Below are 8,877 nucleotides of genomic sequence, written 5' to 3' on the forward strand. Positions count from 1 at the left end.
CACGAAGAAACGAATCCCATACAGCACACCGGGATACTTGAAATAAATAAAAGTAATAGCGTTCTAGCGAAAAGTTTAGTTTCAAATTGATTAGTCCAGTAATCAAAGAGTTTTTTTTCTGCTACAAAGAATAAGTACAACAACAACATAATAACAAAACGATCGTTATGTCCACTAACGTGTCCAATAACGCAGAATGCAGCCAGCCTTGCACAATGGATATGACGGCGAAATAAATGACATAAAAGAGGAAACACTTGAAAGTTAGATATCAATCCTAGCGGTCTAGATTCACGTTGGATGGATCGTTAACAACGTAACGATTTGTATATGTGACGAATGAGAATGTAGTTATGATAAGTCTCCGCGGTCATTTTCTCACGGTGTTTCGTATTTCCACTCAGAACGAGGCTTCACGGAAACTGTAACTCTTACGTAAAAATCTGAAACTTGCGGCTTGGTAGGAATATACTGCTAGACCAAGCAGGTTTCGAACCTAAAATACTTAATTCACAACCGCCGTGTATAGAGGCAGGGTGTGTGGTAACTACATATGCGTGTTATTTGGGTTTTTAAAAAACTTCGAAGTCTTCTCAAGATCCACTGCATATTTTAATCCGTCTCCTGTTCATTTTATTCGGTTCATATATTACTCGATTCCACACTTTTACGCTTTAAATTGAGCAACTTGACATTCGAAATGTCTATATTCATTATCTCCACGTTTTAGCAACGGATAAAATTACTTATCTAGAATTAAAAAAAAAGTCGGTGATTTGACAACTATTTTCATTTATAAGTTTACCGCAATACTTCCCACTGAAGTTAAACTTTTTTTACTTATTGTATTTGAGATGTTTTTAACAACTGATTAATTTCAGCATTTCAACCCATTTTTCTTAAATGTGTGATAATTATGATAAAAATACATTTGGTTATTATCGATTGTTCGAGCAAATATTCATTTCATCTTAAAAGTATTTCGAGATATTAGGAGGAAGTAAAAATCTACCACGAAGGGTTAATTTATACTTTAAAAAGGATACCTAAGTTCATAATATGCACCATTTCTTACGGCGATGAACGAGATCCGTCAAAGATTTTAGGCTAGAGCGAAATGTTAACAGGAAAACATGTTTCTCACTTTTGAAGGACCGTTTGCAAACGCGATGACCACTACACTACGGAAAGACATCAGGGTCGGTTTCAAGCCGATTTCACGAACCACGGGTGTATATGTTTCCCTATATAGAAGTCTCCCAAGAGTATTGTTCATTTTAATATGACCCTCCGGCGTATGCGTTTCTGTAGTGTAGTGGTCATCACGTTCGCTTTACACGCAAACGGTCCGCATCGTTTAAAAATTGGTATTTATCTAGTTAGTGTTAGGAATGATTTGAAAATTGGAATTTCTTGCGCAATCTTTTTTTTTTTTTTTTAATTTTGAGTGGTAGCGAGTGTGTTTATTTTTTGCCCTAAGATCCGAAATTTTGAAACAAACGATTTTATGGCATTTAAAGTTAGACACAAAGTGGTAAGAACGTCTTTTTCAATACTATTTTGCTCTATTCTAGAGCTATTCACTGATAATTGGCCGTTTTGGGGCTTACTATCAGTTCATCCTCCAAAGTCTTACGCTCAGCGGCACCTAGTCGCTACCCCTGCGCTACGGTGACTGACGAGGACACCGCCGTCAAAATATTACTTATAGGCAGATTTTCCTCGAGGCAAATTCGGTAATTAACATGCTGCGTTTGTTCGTGCGGTTATATATGTTTATTGTATATTATTATTAAAAGTTTGTAAGAAAGGGATAGGATTTACATATTGGTCCGGTGTATGTATGTATGTTTATTCGTCTCGTAAAAGCAATATAAAAGAATTAGTAATTATAAATACTGAATACGGTATGTATGCACAAGATCATACTGGCCTAAAACACGAATATGCGTCATACATCCCTTTTGATATGTATAAATTATATTACGGTACATCAAATACGTATAATATGGTCCTTTATACAGACAGTTGTGCAAAGAGGGTGGGTGGGTTTGGTAACAGAGGTAAGAGTGGAGTATCCAAAACTGTGTGTACAAAGGAGTTTGTATAACAAAACAACATCTCTATATATAAATACAGACACAACACAACATGAAACACACTGCATGTAAATATAGTAATAAGATTAAGAATTTGGATGTAAGTACAATACCATTGAGTGATGATACCACATATATACTATAAAACGGGGAAATGGTCAAGTTTAAAGGGTGTGTACATATATGGTATGCACCACACAAGGGTGATAGTGTTGTGAGTGGTCTATGGCTGTTCTGGCAAAAATGTGACCCTACAATTTTGGTGCAATGTGATAATGTTATGTATCAAATTACTCACTCTTCTAAGGTATTTTCGATTTTTGGATTCTGCCAAAAGCGATGAAGTTTCAAAAAAAAAAAAGAAATTTAATAAGAAGCATTTCCACACACAATCCGGTGGGGGTGATGAAAGCCGAAATGACTGCGTAATCAAACCTGAGTACCACGCCCTTTTGCCAGGTTACCAGTCCGTGTGGGTTATGCGATTAAAAATCGGTTATGCTGTCCAGTTAGTCAAGTTATCAAACATGGAATCATTTATTGATGCAACCCAGTGGTTTTGAAATTTTTTTTTTTTTTGGTGAAGCATAATTCCAGTGGAACATTTAAGGGGCCCGAGGAATCCAATAGTGCGATAGTTCAGTTGTTTGAATAGTAGGCTACATATAGAAAATCTAATACTGGAGACACAAAATTATATTTATGCAAGTGTCGTAAGTTTTATAATATTGGCGAATCTAAATGAATTACGAGTTGGATTGCGCGAGACCAACTTACTGTACTTTCAACATGTGGTCGACTATGTCGAGTATATCATGTCTTTTTATAGTCTTTCTTGGCAGTTTAGTGTGTTGGCCTGTATCTTTGCTCAGATATCGGTCTCCTGTATTTCTGAGTGAGTGCGCGTGATGTTACCAAGTTAGGCTTTTTCAGCTCATTGGACACTGAGTGTACAAATGGATCTTTACAAGTCAGTGTATTAAATATACATTATCCAACTGGAGATCCAGAGTTCAGACCTCAGTCCAGTCGCGCTTATATGAAGATCCTACCCAAAGCGAAACCCATAAAGGCACAAGTAAGCTTTCCTCACTGCTTCAACTTGTAATGGGCCGGAATCCATTCTCTTGCGTTCTTCCTTAGCTTGGAAAGTTAGGAGAGAGCCTTCCAATGATCAATGAAATTGTGCAAGATGATTAATGAAATCCATCAGTCGATGTTATGGTTGACACGAATCATCCAACTGAGCGAAGTCGGGCCAATTTTGCCAACCAGTAAAATTTAGGCTAGCCCTACTCGCGGCCAAAGTTAAGAAGTTGAGACGTTGAGCCCTAGTTTCGTGGAGCTGATGACTTTATGTAAATGTTTAATCTATGGCTGCAAAAATTATACATAATGAGATTTTTTTCCTCCGGTAGTGGGAAAGCCTACAAGAAAACATCTTTTTTATATGGCGTTCGCTTAGGGCTAAATTGGTCGCCATGTCAATCACGTCATCGTAAAGTTGTCGCTCAACTAACGACTGTTGAATATCGCGTCACCGTCGGCTTAAAGCTGACAAACTTTTTGCGGGTGGTGGCATTTTCGTTAACCGTCGGCCTAGCTTTTTGATTGTCAAGTTCAATATCAAGTTTACAGCTTTGGTTTTGCTGTAGGTAAACATGTACGCCTAAAGGATAATGGCAAAAGTTCAACTTTTCTTCCTCCACCTCTGCCTGGTTACACTTTAAAATGCGGAAAAAATTACTTATGTTTGCTAAACTCGATTCAGTGGATAAATAATAATAGATTGAGCAGATAAATAAAAGTACTCCATTGTTACGTAACATTAAAGGCACACACTACGTAATGAAAAGTAATCGACATAGAAAGGTGAAAATAATTTATTAATCCATATACCCAGCATTTAAATTAAAAAACCAAACAAAAATATCCAATCATATTTTAGGTATTCGCGGCGCATTTAGCAACTCGCTGCATTGCATCATTTTTCTTTATCAATTTCATTTTTGGTGTTCCGCGAAGCGACCTAAAAAGTGCAAGTGTTCTGTGGCTTGGGGTAGGGGTGGCGGGAGGAAGCCGCCAGCAATCCTCTGGTACTAAATTATCCCCTACGGGATTTGAACCTGCGAATCTAAGCGGGGTAGTCTTAGGTTAGAAATCAAGCGCATTCCTAGGGCTTAGCACGATGCGCCACTCAACGCAAACGTAGTCAGCTGCAGTGCACTGGCTGACATAGATACTAAATACATTAAAATACGTGTATACCCTTCCCCTGGGTGTTGAAATCTCAGGAATGTTCTTTACGGCCTTACATACCTGTATCATGATCGTTCTTTACCAAGAGGTCTAATCTAGAGACAGACTCAAAGTGCTTCAAACGGACCTAAGGTCTCCGCGATCTATTCGTCTACTCAAAATGGCATTAATAAAATTTAAGCAGCAGCAAATACATCTGAGGTATTAAATAGAGTAATTTCAATTCACCCATCAATATTGATCGCTAAGTAACAATTTGTTTTTGTTACGTTCTTATTGTGGGGCTACGTCAATAACAGTCCACCTCTTCACAAGCTCCATAACACCAAATATTTGAATGGTCTCGAATAGTTGATCTATATATCATCAGTTGTTGTCGTCGGTATGCTCTTGTCTTAAGCAGTCAATTATTTACTTCACATAGAACCGTGATTAATCTCGTTGCTGATGTTATGTCTCCGCCGTTTGGTTTGGGCGAAGAAATTACTATATAGTAGGCATCGAAACAACGTTACAATATGACCTCTCTTTTAACGATATCGCCCGCACGTTATAGTAAGAAAACTTAAAAGTATTCTTGGCTATGCGCCAGTTAATGAGCCAATGCAGAGAATGCATTGATATAACGCTGAACCTGTACACGCGGTTATTCTTTCATTGAGTTGTAGGACGGTTACATTTTTGATGGCATTCACGTGCGCGTTTACTCGACAAATGTAAACAGACAAATATAATGGAATTGCTGGGTTCTTTGTACTAAGCTCCCGTCACTGATGCAGAAATGTGTGATCTGAGCTAAACACCCATGTCAAGTTTTAAAATAAAAAATGAGTAATTATGCAGTTAGGGTTTTGGGTTATAACGATTCGAAAATTTGAATTTCCGGCTGAATCTGCATCCCTCACCTTAACTGAATAAGTACTATTTTTATTTAATTCGAGCGTTGGCGGGGTGTTGTTTTGGGGCGGGGCTTGTTACAAAAGATCCTGAGAATATTACTGTGAACTAGGTATTATACTATGAATAAAGCAAATCCAACCGCCATTTGCATTCTGCAACTTTGAGATCAGGCGTCAGAAGCGTGATCGGGTCGTAACGACAACCTGGAGTAATTAAAGTAATCAGGTAAAAACATTTGATTACCAACAATCAGATAGCTTTTTTCGTCAGATATTTTTGCGCGGGAAGCCACAAGCGACATCGCTTTCAGTCAGTCACAAATGTTCGTGATAGGATAAGATTTGATTTTGTGTAGGATGTATGGATAGGCTGCCTGTTGGGTTAGGACAGCGAGTTCGAAACAATATTCAGGTGAGTTAAATGTTCTTTATACCCATTGTTTTCATTGCTATTATATTGCTTTCATTTTACTATTGTATAAGTGGTAAATTAGAGGTTTTCGGGCCTATACGACTTGGACTTATTAACTAATACAGAAGTCTAGATTGATGGATGATTCTCTTCTGCATCCAACTCACTAACAGCGGGTTCTATCGTTTTCTCACAAATAGGCCAAACTTAAAACCTATATGACAATACATAAGCTTATCATGAAGAAACTTAAACGTAATACACTCACTTTCAAAACTTTCGCAAATAATACATAAGCTTATCATGAAGAAACTTAAACGTAATACACTCACTTTCAAAACTTTCGCAAATGTAGCGCAAAATCCATGGTTTAATAGAGATTCGCCATAGCCTTTTTACTTTAATATATTATTGTGTATGGATTGGATCTTTGTACAAAGACCCTACCAACGTTCAAAATAAGAGAATTAGTAATTATCCAGTTTAAGTTAGGAATGCAGATTGCACTGGAAATTCAAATTTTTAAATCATTCCTAACCCCAAATGGATAATTACTAATATGTGATTTTAAAACGTGGCGGGAGCTTTGTGCAAAAGATCCGATAAATTCAGTCCCACTGTCCATTGATTATGCTAGCTACAGTTCTGCGACAATTTATTTATCAATATCTTAACTTTTTTCAGATGAAGAAATATTGAAGGTTAAAGATTCAAAGACACGAACTAACGAACGAGGAATATTACAAGTAAATATTATTTGAACATTTTATTTGACGCCTATTGATTCCTGTATACCACTGTTTTTGTTTAAAATGCTAAAAAATTCGATGCGAGCGCACCGCGTCTCTGGTCTTGCGATCAGAGTCAGCATTGTTATGCCACTTATCTGACCATGTGTTTTCTCTCGAAATTGTAAGATTTATATAAAAAAAGTCAGACCCACGTTCACGTTTAAAATGCTAAATAGTTTGATGCAATGTTCCCTCTAATTTTTGTAGTATGTGTGCGCAGAAATTTTGGTGTGTGCGCACTTTTTTGGAAATGACTAATATTTGTGCAAAAACCAATGAAGAAATTTTAGCGTTTTAACTGGGTAATGGGTGGGCCAACAACAAACTTTCTCAACCTGCCAACCGAGAACATTGTCACATTACATCCAAATACGTCTGTGCGCAGTAAATCTATGCGTGTGCGCAGCCTCTGAAAGCTGTGTGCGCGCGCACACGCGCACACCTTAGAGGGAACACTGGTTTGATGCAAGCCAACATTGGGTGCTCCTGATGTATGCGCACCAAAATGTCGCATAACCTGAATCCTAACCAGGTACACAACCCGAGTTCAGGTTGTGCGCCATCTTGGTGCGCATACTTCAGGAGGTCCGAACATTGTTATGCCGCTTTTTTGATCCTGTGCATTCTATCGAAATTGTGAGATTTCGATTTTGCACAAGCTTCAATAATATTGTTTCAAAGCAGAAGTCCAAAAAAGTACTATAAATATAGTATCTTGTATCAAATTGGTGTACTCTTTGCGACCCCTAAAATTCGTTGCGCGCTTCCCTGCTGGATAGCGATCCCCAGTTTGCGATCTCTACCGTGAACAATGTGATAATGCTACAAATTACTGATCAGAGGTAATTAATTAGTCATAAACTCCATGAAAGAGTTAAATAAATTCATTGAGTATTTTATTGTTATTGTAATATTTGCAATTTGTGCAGTTTGAAGACTACACCTGATATGTTATAGAGTTTATATTTGAAATTTAATGTCAAACGCTGAATAAATTTTATTCGTCTATTCGTCTAAACTTTCTAAATTTTAAATTTTATGAAATTAAATATCGAAATTTACCCGTTACGTATTTTATTAAAACTTACGTATATTTTTAGAAGAAAATATTCAGAAAAGAGTCTCACTTTAACAATACAAAATGAGGTACAATATGATACACTAACATATCATTTTAACTAAAGGATGTAAATTTGGTGAAATCAGCGACATAGTTGAAAATGACCTCAATTAAATTACATAGTTGGTTTTTTGTATCTTTAGCATAAGCATAGCTTTGTAGTGTCTCTGTCAAATAACATTTGTGTGAATTAACTACCTGAAAATGGCATAGTTGGCTCCATGAAATTTAGTTTAATTCAAATTTAGAATTGACTTACACAAAATCACGATCTATATATTGATTTTCAGCGTTTTAAAACACTGCTTGAAAGTCGACAGAACAATTTATCATTGCACCAAAAGAAATTCGTCAAGTGTCAGATTTTCATCACTGAGTGAGATGGAGGCCTATCAAGTCTGAAGAGCAAGTATGTAATCATATCATTTGAAATCTTTCAATTTACATGTCTATAAATAAATAATATTTTTTTTTTCGGGAAATCGACAGACAAATTATTACTTTTAATATTTTGAGTATAATCGCGAAATTAACTATTCTGTACTACAAATTAACTGTAGCAATATCCGGTGAATATTGGCGTAGTCAGTATAGCGCTGCACGTTCAGGGGCTAACTGCTGTGTTGTCCCATCTGCTGTTGTTTCGTTTAATCGTCCAAACCGAAAGACCAATTACTATCTTGTAATGTCAATTTAGGTAAAGTTCATTGGGTCAGCATAAATAAAGTGCGTTTCATCGCAATAGGGCGTCACGTTGTGATTACTACAAACAGTGAATTTTTTTTAAAGTGATACTATAAGTTAATCCAGCAGTGTATATCTGCAGAGATACTGAAAGGATTTGAACTATGCCTCGTTAAGTGCAATTCGGTTAAAACACAACACCAACTTAATAACCATGCAAATATTAAAACTTATTGTTTACCTTGTTGTTTATAATGGGGTGCCTATATACACAATAATATGCCTAAATTCCCTGAAATCGTAGTCCTGGCGTTTTTTATTAATCTGATGAGCGTTTTTGCCACAAATGATAATGGTAATCAGACTAATGTCTTAAATTTAACTGTAGCTCATCGTGGTAGTAAACGCTCTGGTAGTAAACAGTTGATAACCATGTCATTGATGTTCCCAACTATACTTCAAACTGAAATCGCCCCAAATTTCCAATAATGATATTATAAGAGTGAGTCATACTAAGTGTATTAAGATAGCCGTTAATCTTACACCTTAATTAAAGAACTCGTGTCCCAACTAAAATTTTCAAAAACAATACTGTGTAAATTATATTCAACCA

The 8,877-nt window shown here is 36.5% G+C and overlaps 1 long non-coding RNA gene across 1 annotated transcript; it reads left to right on the plus strand.

Moving 5' to 3' along the window:
- Window positions 1-5,365: 5,365 nt before the first annotated feature.
- Window positions 5,366-7,984, plus strand: LOC144419913 (uncharacterized). The gene is made up of 3 exons (XR_013474374.1): window positions 5,366-5,669; window positions 6,354-6,415; window positions 7,871-7,984. It is a non-coding gene; the product is annotated as an uncharacterized LOC144419913 (long non-coding RNA).
- The last annotated feature ends 893 nt before the right edge of the window (window positions 7,985-8,877 follow it).

Source organism: Styela clava, chromosome 2 (genome assembly GCF_964204865.1).
Source record: "Styela clava chromosome 2, kaStyClav1.hap1.2, whole genome shotgun sequence".
Classification (NCBI taxonomy): Eukaryota; Metazoa; Chordata; class Ascidiacea; order Stolidobranchia; family Styelidae; genus Styela; species Styela clava.